Source organism: Gossypium arboreum, chromosome 10 (genome assembly GCF_025698485.1).
Source record: "Gossypium arboreum isolate Shixiya-1 chromosome 10, ASM2569848v2, whole genome shotgun sequence".
Taxonomy (NCBI): Eukaryota; Viridiplantae; Streptophyta; class Magnoliopsida; order Malvales; family Malvaceae; genus Gossypium; species Gossypium arboreum.
The window spans coordinates 114,827,197-114,832,416 of NC_069079.1; the positions used below are offsets into that span (position 1 = coordinate 114,827,197).

The 5,220-nt window shown below is 24.5% G+C and overlaps 1 non-coding gene across 1 annotated transcript; it reads left to right on the forward strand.

Moving 5' to 3' along the window:
* Nucleotides 1–3,002: 3,002 nt before the first annotated feature.
* TRNAR-ACG (transfer RNA arginine (anticodon ACG)) lies at nt 3,003–3,075 on the forward strand. The gene has a single exon. It is a non-coding gene; the product is annotated as a tRNA-Arg (tRNA).
* The last annotated feature ends 2,145 nt before the right edge of the window (nt 3,076–5,220 follow it).

The following is a 5,220-nucleotide window of genomic DNA, read 5'->3' on the forward strand; positions in this document are numbered from 1 at the left end:
TTGTGAATTTTGATTTTATAGATTTTATTAATTAGTCAGTTAGTTAATGTACGAATGGTTTGTACTGAAAGTCAATGGTTTTGAAAAATGAGGTATTGAGATCTCATTTTCATAAACCAAGCTAGTAAATATTTTTATTAAATAATTACTGATTTGTTATATAGGTAAATTGAAGTTTGGTCTAGAAATTTTAATGATTTAATTGTTAATTAAGGAAAAAAGACTAAATTATAAAGGTTATAAAAGTGAAACACTAAGGGATTTTAATTAATTGAGGGACCAATTGAACAATTGGACCCCTCTATATGTGAAAAACGGTAGTGGTGGATAGCTAGGATCCACTAAAAGATTTTAATTGTGATTAAAATTGATTAATTAAGATTAATTATAAACTAATGAAAGTATAAAAGGTAAAATAAAAGGAAAAAAAAAAAGACATTAATTCATATCATCTTCTTCTACCTCACTATTGTAAGAAGAAAATGTGGGGTTTGAAATGACTAAGCTTTGGTCCTTAATTTCTAAGGTAACTTTTGTCATTTTCTTGTAATTTGTATGTTTTTCAGATCACTGTAACTTAATCTAACTAGCCTAATGACTATTTTGAAATATTGTTAAAGCTTTGAAAAGTTACCATTGATGTTTTTGAAGCTTTTTAGATGTTAATGGTTAAGTTTGAAGTTTGGTGTTGAAATAGGACTATTTTGTAAAGTGGATTTGGATAGTTTTAAGTTTAGGAATTAAATCGAAAGTATATTAAATTTGACATGGATTTCTTGTAAAATTTTAGTTCTTGAGGGTTGTATAGGGATGATAATGAATTCGAAAATTTGGTTTTGGGCTTAATTATGAAAATAAACTTATTTTAGTTTTAAGGACTAAATTGAATAAAATGCAAAACTTTAGGGAAAATTATGAAAATGTTAATATAAGGTCATGTGCATCAAATTAAATGTTATAAGACAATTGGGATTGATAATTGAAATAAACTCCTGTATAAATCAAGAATCGATAGATAATAGTGGAAAAGGGAAATTTTCAAATTAGTCCCTGATACTTCTATCGTTGTTGTTTGTTCTTGCTAAGTTCATACGGGACTTACTTTATTAATTGATGATATATTTGTGCTATGTTGTTTTCCTTTATAGTTGAATTGTTATTATATAATGTTTTTGGCATCAAAAGAATTAAATCGAAAAATATTAAATATCTATATGTGAAATTGATATTGACTAGCTAGTAATTGATTAATGGTATAAAGTAAATACTATGGAATTGAATGGAAATTAATTGATGTTGACCTTGATTATGAAATTGATATGTATTTAATGATATTACATAGTTAAATGTATATGCATAGTTTGAAGCTTACGGTTTATAACTTCATAAATTAATTCATTTAAATGTATATATATTATTCATTTAAAGTAAGTTGAAAATAATTGATGGGAAATAGTGTATTTGGTGCAAGTATGGAATTGACCTTATATTAGATTGAAAAATGTTGTTATGAGATGCTTGTTGAATTTTGTTATAACTTTTGGTTGTCTGGATATAATTGAAAATTTTATGGAAAATTCATTACTTAGTGAATGCAAAGTAATGCTTTGGTTTATCCGATGAGGCACTGGATACCAATTAAATCGATGAGTGTTGGGTATAATTGGATTACTTTAATTTGTCTGATGAGGCACTGGGTGCCAAACGTATTGATGAGTGTTAGGAGTAAATTCTTCACTTTGAAAGACTGGTATGAGATTAGGATACGGTATTACGATAAAAATAATACATTTGGTATAATGTTATGTTCTAATAAAACCTTGAAAATTCTTTTAAAATATTCTCATATTGATATTGTTTATAGTGACGTCTTTGTATGGATTACTCAACCTTTAGTTGTTTTCATGCACAGGTTAGACTAAGTACATGATATTGTACATCGACTTCAGCATCCAGGGAAGATCTTGGACTCAATAATGTTGATGAAATTTTGTTTAGCTTAATGGCATGTACTTAGGAGAATTATGTAGTTGTATATGTTAAGTTTTGGATGAACATAGCATTTTGAATGTTATGTAAATATGTATAAAACTATGTTTGGTTGTGATCTTAGTATTTGGTAATCGGTGTCGATGGTTTAGGTATGTATGTTATAATGCTTTTGTGGTGATAAGGTAATATGTTAGAAACATGCTAGGAAATCAATGTCTTAAAGATTTAACATCAGAGTGACTAAAAAACCAAATTTATAAAGTTCAATGATTAAATTGAATTTTTTGATAGTTGGATGACCAAAACAAAAAACACTGAAATTTGATTGATTAATTAGGTAGTGTACCCCCAAAAATATAATATTTATTTATCCATAAAACATCTGTACTATTAATAAGACTCCTGGCTAAGTTGTGCCATGAGTTATTCGGGTACCAACTCGGTTAAAAAATTACGAAAATACCCTTTCTTAATTAAAATAAGTCATATTATTCAAGTGTATTTTAGTCTCTTTTTTAACAAAACCAATAAAAATATACAATGAGATTTAAACCCAATTGAATTAAAAAATCTTAAATTTACTACTCAACCAAAATTTTATTTTAATATTTTTATATATTTTTAATATGCACAATTTATCATTTCCTCCATTATATATATATATATAACTGGAGGAAACGATAAATTGTGTTACAAGTCAACTTGTCATTAACTAACAGTTCATGACAAAACTATGATAAAGAATTGTATTCCATTTAGTATTGTTTATCTCATGTATTTATATGTTTAAATTTCTTTTTACTCATAATTTAATCTATTTTTTTAATATCGTATATATTTATTATGTTATTATGATTAATTAGTTTCAAACCATACACTTTATTATTTATTTTATGTTATTTTTAAATACATATGTGTTATAAATTTGTGATTTCCACAATTTCTAGTAATATAATTTACCACAAAATAATTTTCTTCTTTTATAATCTTTAGAACAACACAAACAGAATGACTCCATGGCCCAATGGATAAGGCGCTGGTCTACGGAACCAGAGATTCTGGGTTCGATCCCCAGTGGAGTCGCTACATTTCATTTTAGAATCCGTAAACCAAATTCTAGTGTTCCTTATCCTTTTTGTATATTTGAATTATATACTGTTTTTATGAATTAATAATATTGCAAAAATAAAAGATAAAATAATTTTAATAAATATATTTGTTTCATATATGAAATCAAATTTCATTTGAAATAAGAAGTACAATTTCATCCAACTTTTGCTATTTTACTTACTAAATTAATCAACTGTAAATATCTTAAATTTACTATATATATATATATATATATATATATATATCACATTGATAATGTGGATAAAAATATATAATAATAATTTATTAATAGTTTGTATAAGAACTAAATGAAGCTTTGGCTAAAAAAGATAAATATTATCAAAATTATACATGAATTATAGTTTTAATGTACAATTGTACACATAAATTTTGATTTTGTAGAATTTTATATAGGAAATTTTGATTTAATCAAATTCTTATTAATTATTAATACAATTATTGATAGGACATCATTTAATGTTTATATATTGCATACATAAATAATTGTATTTATCCAATATAAAAATAAATTGATGTATTTATTTTTTAAATGTGTATGATTAAATCAAACTTAAAGTTTCAACTATATATTTAAACCACAATTAAAGTTTCACGTGTATAATTATACCAAATTAAAGTTCGTGTATGATTTTGAGATTTATTCCTAAAATATAAAGTTGTAAGTTTAAAATTTATGGTTTTAAGTTCAAATTTCATTATGTGGATTTTTATTGATTTTATATAAAATATAAAAAATATTTTCATAATAATATAACTTATTTTGTAAAAATAATTAATTTTATTTTAGTAATTTCTCAATTAAATTAGTGCTCAGTTGACTCGTGACACAAATTTAATTGGAGAATTTAAGTATATTATAGATAGACTATAACAAGAATGATTGGTTTAATAAATAAGAACCGGTGGATTGAACTACAAATGGAGCCGTGGCAAAAGATTTGTGTTTAAAGGTATATTTAATTTCTTGAAAACAACTTTCAAAAAATGATTTTCGAAATATAAATTGATCTTTCTAAAAAACCTTATATTTTATGGTGTTTAGATGCTTCTACATAAACTACTTTTCGTTGTTTGATAAGTTTTCCTGAATTTAATTTGTGAGGCTCAAGTTTGGCCCAACCTATTTTTTAAGTTTATAACATTTTATATTATGCAATTTATAACACATAAAAATTAAATTTATACTGATACATAATGCTATTATAATGTAAACATTAAAAATTTAATATGACTATATATAAAACTATAACAAAATATAAATATATTAAATTATTAAATATTATGTTAAAATAAATATAAATATATTTTTTTAAAAAATTAAAAATAAAAATATAGGCGGCCTAAAATAGGCTTGAGCTAGCCATTGACAAATATAGGCGGCTTGAGCAAAATTTAAGGCTCATATTTTGGATCGGGTTGAGCTTGGGTAATCATAAAGCGTGTTAATATAATGCTTAAGCCCAATCTAGATTTGACCCATGAATATCTCTTTGTTTGTATATTATATAAACACATTTAATATTTTTATATATTCTTTATAGAGGTGTTAATGGACCGGGTTGGGTCGGGCCTAAACATGATATTAATATACTTAATGTTTACCTAAGCTCAGCTTGACATGAAATATGGGCTTAAAATTTTTCCCAAACCCGCTCATATTTGCAAGAGACTAACCCAAATCCATTTTAGACCTGCCCATATATATATATATATATATATATATATATATATATATATTTTAAAGTATTTATATTATATTATTTTAATATTTAATAATTTTATACATTTTTTATTTACTGAAAATTTTACGTCATCTTAATATTATTTTAATGTTTACATTAGAGTAATATTATATATTTAGTATATGTATTTTTTAATAATGTGTTCTACATTAAATAATATATAAAAATAACATAATATAGAATATTATAAACTTAAAAATGGGTTGGGACAGCTTGGGCTTGAATATTTAAGCCTGAGCCAATGCCCATATTTTAAATAGGCCTAATTATTTTTGTCTAGGCCCATTTTTCAGGCCTAATATTTTTACCCAAACCCTTTTAAATTTGGGCAAGTGGCCCGGCCTGGCCAAAAATT